The 9,407-nt window shown below is 49.7% G+C and overlaps 1 long non-coding RNA gene across 2 annotated transcripts; it reads left to right on the forward strand.

The window, feature by feature from the left end:
- Nucleotides 1-655: 655 nt before the first annotated feature.
- LOC137310835 (uncharacterized) lies at nucleotides 656-7,135 on the forward strand. Of its 2 annotated transcripts, XR_010960212.1 has the most exons (4): nucleotides 656-796; nucleotides 2,784-2,857; nucleotides 3,466-3,592; nucleotides 6,359-7,135. It is a non-coding gene; the product is annotated as an uncharacterized lncRNA (long non-coding RNA). The 2 variants fall into 2 exon arrangements; XR_010960211.1 differs by lacking the exon at nucleotides 2,784-2,857 and having other exon boundaries at nucleotides 658-796.
- The last annotated feature ends 2,272 nt before the right edge of the window (nucleotides 7,136-9,407 follow it).

The following is a 9,407-nucleotide window of genomic DNA, read 5'->3' on the forward strand; positions in this document are numbered from 1 at the left end:
CTCCATTTCCCCCCTTGGTTCCATTCCCTTTAATCCCCTCACCCAACAAAAATCCATCAATCTCAGTTTTGAAATTTTCAATTGACCCCCGGCCTCCCCCTTTTCCGGGGGAGAGAGTTCCAGATTCCCACTCCCCTTTGTGTGAAGAAATGCTTCCTGACATCACCCCTGAACGGCCGGGCTCTAATTTTAAGATTATTCCCCCTTGTTCTGGACTCCCCCCACCAGAGGAAATAGTTTCTCTCTATCGACCCCATCAAATCCTTTAATCATCTTAAACCCCTCGATTCGATCACCCCTTAATCTTCGACACTCGAGGGAATACAAGCCTCGTCTCTGCAACCTGTCCTCGTAATTTAACCCTTTTATCCCCGGTATCATTCTGGTGAATCTGCACTGCACCCCCTCCAAGGCCGATATATCCTTCCTGAGGGGACGGTGCCCAGAACTGGACGCAGTGTCTCCAGATGGGGTCTGACCAGAGCTCTGTCCAGCTGTAATATAACTTCCACCTCTTTGTATTCCAGCCCTCGAGATAAAGGCCAACGTTCCATTATCCTTTTTAATGATCTTTTTGTACCTTTCCACCATTGGGAGGGTGGTGTGGGGAGGGAGCTGTGGGGGACAGTTCCGGGCTGGAGCCAGGGTGTAACCTCTCTGTTTCCCCTCCCCCAGGTGACGGACTCCTCCGGCCACATCCTGTACTCTCAGTAGGAGGCGACTAAGGGCAAATTCGCCTTCACCACTGACGACTACGACATGTTCGAGATCTGCTTCGAGAGCCGCCTGCCCCCGGGTGAGTGAGTCCGAGGGGGGGGTCCTGGGGTACGGGGAGGGCTCGGGCAGAAATAATAATAAAAGTGAAAATAGCTTACTGATAAGAAAAAGGGATGAGAACAAAGTCCAGGTCACAAATAGTGTCACAGGTAATATAAATACTTCAGGTTCATAAAAAAAAATACAGGAAATAATAAAATAACTGATTAAAAAATAATACAGCAGTGATGAAAAACAAGTGTGATATTTTTAAGAAGTGAGAAAAACAGCATCAGAACCTACGAATTAAGAGTAGGAGTCGGCCATTCGGCCCCTCTGCCATTTGATAAGATCGTGGCTGATCCGATTGTGACCTCAACCCTACTTTCCTGTCCATCTACTGTAACCTTTGACTCCCCTGTTAATCAGGAATCGATCTAACTCAGCCTTAAAAATATTCACTGACCCGGCCTCCACCGCTCTCTGGGGAAGGGAGTTCCACAGACTCACCACCCTCTGAGAGAAAAAGTTTCTCCTCATCTCCGTCTTAAATGGGAGACCATTTATTTTTAAACTGTGGTCCCCGAGTTCTTGTCTCTCCCACAAGGGGAAACATCCTCTCAGCATCTGCCCCTTCTCGTCTCCTCACGATCTTATATGTTTCAATAAGATCACCTCTCATTCTTCTAAACTCCAGTGTATACAGGCCCAACTTGTCCAACCATTCCTCATAAGATAACCCCCTCATCCCAGGAATCAGTCGAGTGAACCTTCTCTGAAATGCCTCCAAAGCAATTATGTCCTTAAATAAGGAGACCAAAACTGCACACAGTATATTCTAGATGTGGTCTAGTAGGTCTGTTGCCCAAATACACAAGTGCAGATAGCATAAGGAATAAAACAAGTGAATCATACAGTTAAAACAAGTATAAAAGGACTGTTAGCAACATCGCTGCCAGACTGGGCCTGTGGCAGGTGATGAGCAAACCAACACAAGGGGAAAAACCTACTTGACTTTGCCCTCACCAATCGACCTGTCGCAGATGCATCCGTCCATGACAGTATTGGTAGGAGTGACCACCGCACAGTCCTCGTGGAGACGAAGTCCCGTCTTCGCACTGAGGACACCATCCAACGTGTTGTGTGGCACTACCACCGTGCTAAATGGGATAGATTCAGAACAGATCTAGCAGCTCAAAACTGGGCATCCATGAGGCGCTGTGGGCCATCAGCAGCAGCAGCAGAATTGTACTCCAGCACAATCTGTAACCTCATGGCCTGACATTTTCCTCACTCCACCATTACCAACAAGCCAGGGGATCAACCCTGGTTCAATGAGGAGTGTAGAAGAGCATGCCAGGAGCACCACCAGACGTATCTAAAAATGAGGTGCCAATCTGGTGAAGCTACAACTCAGGACTACATGCATGGTAAACAGCGGAAGCAACATGCTATAGACAGAGCTAAGCGATTCCACAACCAACGGATCAGATCAAAGCTCTGCAGTCCTGCCACATCCAGTCGTGAATGGTGGTGGACAATTAAACAACTAACGGGAGGAGGAGGCTCTGTAAACATCCCCATCCTCAGTGATGGCAGAGTCCAGCACGTGAGTGCAGAAGACAAGGCTGAAGCGTTTGCAACCATCTTCAGCCAGAAGTGCCGAGTGGATGATCCATCTCGGCCTCCTCCCGGTATCCCCACCATCACAGAAGCCAGGGGGTTCAGGGTCCCGTGTCGGAGTGCGGAGTCCCTGTGGGTTTGGGGGTTCAGGGACCCGTGTGGGAGTGCGGAGTCCCCATGGGTTTGGGGGTTCAGGGGCCCCTGTGGGAGTGCGGAGTCCCTGTGGGTTTGGGGGTTCAGGGGCCCGTGTGGGAGTGCGGAGTCCCCATGGGTTTGGGGGTTCAGGGGCCCCTGTGGGAGTGCGCAGTTCCATGACCATGGAGCAGTAATGTCGGCGGGGGCGCGGGTCCCACACGGGGTGTCGGTGGGGGCCAGTCCTCAGCTTGGTGTTTTCTTGTTCTCAGGCCATTTTTGAGTTCCTGACCAGCTGATTATTCTCAACACCAAACATGGAGTTGAAGCCAAGAACTATGAAGATGTGAGTGTCCGTGCTTTATATCCCCTTCCCTGCGGTAATGTAGAATCTACAGCAGAGAAACAGGCCATTCGGCCCAGTGGCTTCATGCTGGTGTTTATCCTCCACACGAGCCTCCTCCCACTCTGCCCCCATATCCCTCTATTCCTTTGTCCCTCATATACGCATCAAGCCTCCCCTTAAATATTATTCGCCTCAATCACTCTGTGTCGCAGCGAGTTCCACATTCTCACCACTCTCTGCAAAGAAATTCCTCCTGAATTCTTTACTTGATCTTTTCGTGCCTCTCTTATATTTCGGCCCCCTTGTTCTGGTCTCCCCCACTAGTGGAAGCAGTTTCTCCACATTCACCAATCCTAATTTTCAATACCTCTATCGGGTCTCCTTTTAGTCTTTTACAGAGAAAAGAGCCCCAGCCTGCTCAATCTATCGTGACGGGCACGTCCGCATCCACTCAATTCCGGTAACGTCCTTGTAAATCCTTCCCGCACTGCCTCCAGTGCTTCAATATCCTTTCTGTAGTGTGGGTCTCTCAAGTCAACAATGGATTTACTACATCTTTGTCCGATCTTACAGACCGTCTCTCTCTCTCTCTCTCTCTCCCTGCCCAGATCGCCAAGGCGGAGAAGATGAAGCCACTTGAGGTGGAGCTGCGACGATTGGAGGATCTGTCAGAGTCGATCGTCAATGACTTTGCCGACATGAAGCAGCGAGAGGAAGAGATGAGGGACACCAATGGTAGGAGCGCCCAGCACAGGCTTCAGTCTGCAACACCCGCCCCTTCTCCACTTACTGCTCTCGGTCTCGGGGACCCTGTCTCGTTCCTCGGTCAGCGTCACTCACCCCTCCGAGTCAGAAGTTTGTGGGTTTTAGCTCCCTCCACCTCCCGGGACATAAGCCCCTCTCCCCTTCTCTCCCCCATAGCACGAGCCTCAGCTTCATACGGTTATCCAGTCGTCCTGTGAAAGATGCAGTGGGCTCTGCTTCAGGCACTTTGTGGCAAAGCATCCCTTGCCCCAACTGCCCTCCACTAGCCCTCGGAGTAAAGAGGGGTGGTCTAGGGCTTGGGTACCAGGGGCCAGGGGTTAAAAGGACTGCAGGACTGATCCCCAGTGTCAAAGGGACTTTGTTTTTTAAAAAAACGTACATTTATTTCGCCCCTTCCACGACCTCGGGACGTCCCTGAGCACTTAATAGCCAGTAATGTACTATTTTGAAGTGTAGTCACTGTTGCAATTTAGGAAACGGGCAGCCAACTTGCGCACAGCAAGATCCCACAAACAGCGTTGTGATAATGACCAGATAATCTGTGTTTTAGTGGCGTTGGTTGAGGGATAAATATTGGCCAGAACACCCAGGGGAGAATTCTGCTCTTCTCCCATTAGTGGCCGTGGGATCTTTTACATCCACCTGAGAGGGGCAGGCAGGGACTCAGTTTAACGTCTCATCAGAAAGACGGCACCTCCGACAGTGCGGCACTCCCTCAGTACTGCACTGGGAGTGTCGGCCTGGATTAGGTGCTCGAGTCTCTGGAGTGGGGCTCGAAGCCATGACCTTCTGACAAGGGGGCCTTGTCGAGGCAGATAAGATTCTGCATATTTTCATTCCAAGTTTGACTGCAGGATAAGAGCACGTGTGTACAAACTGGGGCGAGTGTGGGCAGGATGGAACACCCGGAGGGGAGGCTCTCAGTAGGGTAGCGGAGGGAAAACACAGAGTCCTTTCATGGGCCGTTAGATGGGGTGCTCCATGGGCTGGAGGCCTCCACTCATCTAAACCAGGGAGTTGGAGTCAGAGGGCTGGGACCTTTCTACACCAGAGGGCAGAGTTGTGGAATAAGTTTTTGGGGAAGGACGGTATAAACGGGGTCCAGAGACAGAAGGGATCATTTGAAGCCCCTGGGATTAAAGGGACAGTGGCTGCATGGTTACAAAATTGGCTACGGGACAGAAAGCAGAGAGTAGTGATGAACGGTTGTTTTTCAGACTGGAGGGAAATATACAGTGGTGTTCCCCAGGGGTCAGTATTAGGACCACTGCTCTTTTTGATATATATTAATGACTTGCACTTGGGTATTCAGGGTATTTCAAACTTTGCAGATGATACGAAACTCGGAAATGTAGTAAACAACGTGGAGGATAGTAACAGACTTCAGGAGGACATAGACTGGTGGAATGGGCAGACACATGGCAGATGAAATTTAACGCAGAGAAGTGGGAAGTGATACATTTTGGTAGGAAGAATGAGGAGAGGCAATATAAACTAAATGGTACAATTTTAAAGGGAATGCAGGAACAGAGAGACCTGGGGAGTGCACATACACAAATCCTTGAAGGTGACAAATTGAGAAGGCTGTTTTAAGAAAAAAAGCATCCAGGATCCTGGGCTTTATTAATAGAGGCATCGAGTACGAAAGCAAGGAAGTTATACTAAACCTTTATAAAACACTGGTTAGGCCTCAACTGGAGTATTGTGTCCAATTCTGGGCACCACACTTTAGGAAGGATGTCAAGGCCTTGGAGAGGGTGCAGAGGAGATTTACTAGAATGGTACCAGGGATGAGGGACTTCAGTTATGTAGAGAAACTGGGGTTGTTCTCTTTAGAGCAGAGAAGGTTACGGGGAGATTTAATAGAGGTGTTCAAAATTATGAAGGGTTTTAATAGATTAAATAAGGAGAAACTATTTCCATTGGCAGAAGGGTTGGTAACCAGAGGACTCAGATTTAAGGTAATTGGCAAAAGAACCAGATGGCGATGAGGGTTTTATTTTCCGCAGCGAGTTATGATTTGGAATGAGCTGCCTGAAAGGGCAGTGGAAGCAGATTTAATAATAACTTTCAAAAGGGAATTGGATAAACACTGAAAGGAAACATTTGCAGGGCCATGGGGAAAGGGCAGGGGAGTGGGACTAATGGGACAGCTCTTTCAAAGAGCCAGCACAGGCACGATGGGCCGAGAGGCCTCCTGTGCTGTAAGATTCTCGGTGGTGGGATTGACCTGTTAGGAAGGGACAGGGTGTCAGTTGTGGACAGAGTGACGCTCCCATGAAAGGCCTGCCATGTCCCTGCTCTCACCTGAGCTGTTCGGCGAGAGTGGATCCAGGATGGGTTTTCGGGGAGGGAGTGACCGTAGGAATCACCCAAAGGCCAGACTCGGAGCAGCAGTGACCCAGGAGCAGGGAAACGGTGCTCGGGGCAGCAAGGTGAAGGGAAGAGGGAGGGCTGCCTTCAGTGAAGTGATCTTAGTGCAGATTGAATCCACTCCTCCAACCTGTTTGATGAGCCCCTCTCTCTCTCTCTCCCTCTCTCTCCCTACGTGCAGAGTCCAATGTAAGGAATCGTACAACACCAGGTTATAGTCCAACAATTTTATTTTAAAATCACAAGCTTTCGGAGATTATCCCCTTCGTCAGGTGAATGAGTGAAAGGTTCTCAAATCGCATATCTTCTATTAGGCTGGGACAGCATCACACCAATCAAAAGATGTCGTTGTTGTTCAAACAGGCCAGTCACGGTGAACAGCACGTCCCAGTACACTGGAGAACAGCGTCCACGACACCACACAACCCTGCCACGGCAACCTCTGCAAGACATGCCAGATCATCGACACGGATACCACCATCACACGAGAGGACACCACCCACCAGGTACATGGTTCATACTCCTGTGACTCGGCCAACGTTGTCTACCTCATACGTTGCAGGAAAGGATGCCCCAGAGCATGGTACATTGGCGAGACCATGCAGACACTGCGACAACGGAAGAACGGACACCGCACAACAATCGCCAGACAGGAGGGTTCCCTCCCAGTCGGGGAACACTTTAGCAGTCATGGACATTCAGCCACCGATCTTCGGGTGAGCGTTCTCCAAGGCGGCCTTCGAGACACACGACGACGCAAAATCGTCGAGCAGAAATTGATAGCCAAGTTCCGCACCCATGAGGACGGCCTCAACCGGGATCTTGGGTTCATGTCACGCTACACGTTACCCCACCAGCAAGGGGGGAAAAAAAGTATCTGTTTTTAATATTCTCTCTCTCTCTGCCTTTCGGGTCTCTTTCTCTCTGTCTGTGTAATTTGACACAATGTGTATTCAGTATACTGGGACCGACTGTTTTCCGTGGCTAATCTGTCTGAACACCAACGACACCTTTGATTGGTGTGATGGTGTCCCAGCCTAATACAAGATATGCGATTTGAGAACCTCATTCACTGCTCACCTGGCGAAGGAGATAATCTCCGAAAGCTTGTGATTTTAAAATAAAATTGTTGGACGATAACCTGGTGTTGTAAGATTCCTGACATTAATTGAACCCGTCACTTGCAACATTTAAGAAAACGAAATTAATAAAGGTTACCGTACAAAATATTTTCTGGAGCATCTACGCAGTGTGTTTGTGCCGGTTCAAATGGCACAAAGAGCTGGGGTTTCAGTTTATTTTATAATCCTTGGTCCAAACTCACTCTCCCTGCTTCCAATGTCTTTGCTTCTCGTCCAGATATTAAGATCATCAATGGCGGCTGCATCACCCAGCATGCAGCGCGGTTCAGATTGTGCCCGATCTGAATCAGTGGAGCCCAGTGCGCAGGCGCAGTAGTGACTCATTATCGGTCAGTGTGTCCTGAGCATGCGCGGCCAGTCGAGGCTGCGGGAGGAGCGCGTTCGGTGCAGGTCAGAGGATCGGAGCAAGAGGCTCAATAAACCCCGGGGCCCGGGTCCGGGCTCAGGCCCAGGCTCAGGCTTTACAAACCCCGAGTGCGGCCCCAGACCCGAATATAAAACAGTGAACATTATCCCCCCCTCACTACCCGCCGGGAAATGAAGGGGAAATGGGGATCGGTCAGGGAGCGTCTGTAAATGAAGGAGAAATGGTGATCGGTCAGGGAGCGTCTGTAAATGAAGGAGAAATGGTGATCGGTCAGGGAGCGTCTGTAAATGAAGGAGAAATGATGATCGGTCAGGGAGCGTCTGTAAATGAAGGAGAAATGGTGATCGGTCAGGGAGCGTCTGTAAATGGAGGAGAAATGGTGATCGGTCAGGGAGCGTCTGTAAATGAAGGAGAAATGGTAATCGGTCAGGGAGCGTCTGTAAATGAAGGAGAAATGGTGATCGGTCAGGGAGCGTCTGTAAATGAAGGAGAACTGGTGATCGGTCAGGGAGCATCTGTAAATGAAGGAAAACTGGTGAACGGTCAGGGCGCGTCTGTAAATGAAGGAGAAATGGTGATCGGTCGGGGAGCGTCTGTCAATGAAGGAGAAATGGTGATCGGTCAGGGAGCGTCTGTAAATGAAGGAGAAATGGTGAACGGTCAGGGAGCATCTGTAAATGATGGAGAAATGGTGATCGGTCGGGGAGAGTCTGTAAATGAAGGAGAAATGGTGATCGGTTGGGGTGAGTCTGTAAATGAAGGAGAAATGGTGATCGGTCAGGGAGCGTCTGTAAATGATGGAGACATGGTGATCTCTATATCTTCAGTCATCCAGGGAGCTCGAGCTTTGGATGCCGTTCCTTTCCTCATCGTGAGAATCTGTCTACTCTGCACCCAAACCAACTCCTCCTTGAAGGCCTCCCACTGTTCAATTACTGTTCTGCCTGCCAATTTTTGATTCCAATCCACCTGGACAAGATCCCTTTTTAACTCACTGGAATTAGCCCTCCTCCAGTTAAGAATTTTCACATTTGACTGTCCCCTGTCCTTTTCCATAACTGTTCTAAACCTGATGAGATTATGATGACTGCTGCCCCACTGAAACATGCTCCACCTGCCCCACTTCATTCTCCACACCGAGCCCACTGCTGTACTCACACTCTCACACTCACTCTCTCACACTCTCTCTCACCCTTTCACTCATGGTTTAGGGCCACTGAAAGATGATGCGATGGGTTTGGATTCCAGCACAGGGAGGAGGGAGAGTGTGTGGGACGGGGGATTTTCAGCTTTGAGTAATGAGAGAGGAAATAATGTTCCACAGAAAGTCGAGTTATCTGATCTGAATTTCTATCCTGTAGTTACAGTGATAACTTTTATAAACTCCTTTTACAGGGGAGGATTTGCAGAGGGAAACTCAAACCAAAGATCACGTCAAGATCTGACAGAGTCACTCGATTTATCAGGACCTGAATATCATCGGCCTTTGAATGTGGAAGGAGAAATGTTTGTCTGTTCTATCTGTGGGAGAAGATTTCAAACATCAGTGTGAGTGGAAAAGCACCGAGACACACACACCCGAGTGAGAGTGTTCCAGTGCACTGACTGTGGAAAGAGCTTTAACCAGTTACACAGCCAGAAAAAACATCGCACCATTCACAGCGGGGAGAAACCGTACACGTGTTCTGTGTGTGGACGAGGTTTCAACTGATCGTCCAACCTGGAGAGACACAAGGACACCCGGACCACGGAGAAACCGTGGAAATGTGGGGACTGTGGGAAGGGATTCAATTACCCTTCAGAGCTGGAAACTCATCGACGCCGTCACACTGGGGAGAGGCCGTTCACCTGCTCCGTGTGTGGGAAGGGATTCGCTCAGTCATCCGGCCTCCTGACACACCAG

This window comes from Heptranchias perlo, unplaced genomic scaffold (assembly GCF_035084215.1).
Source record: "Heptranchias perlo isolate sHepPer1 unplaced genomic scaffold, sHepPer1.hap1 HAP1_SCAFFOLD_282, whole genome shotgun sequence".
Lineage (NCBI taxonomy): Eukaryota > Metazoa > Chordata > Chondrichthyes > Hexanchiformes > Hexanchidae > Heptranchias > Heptranchias perlo.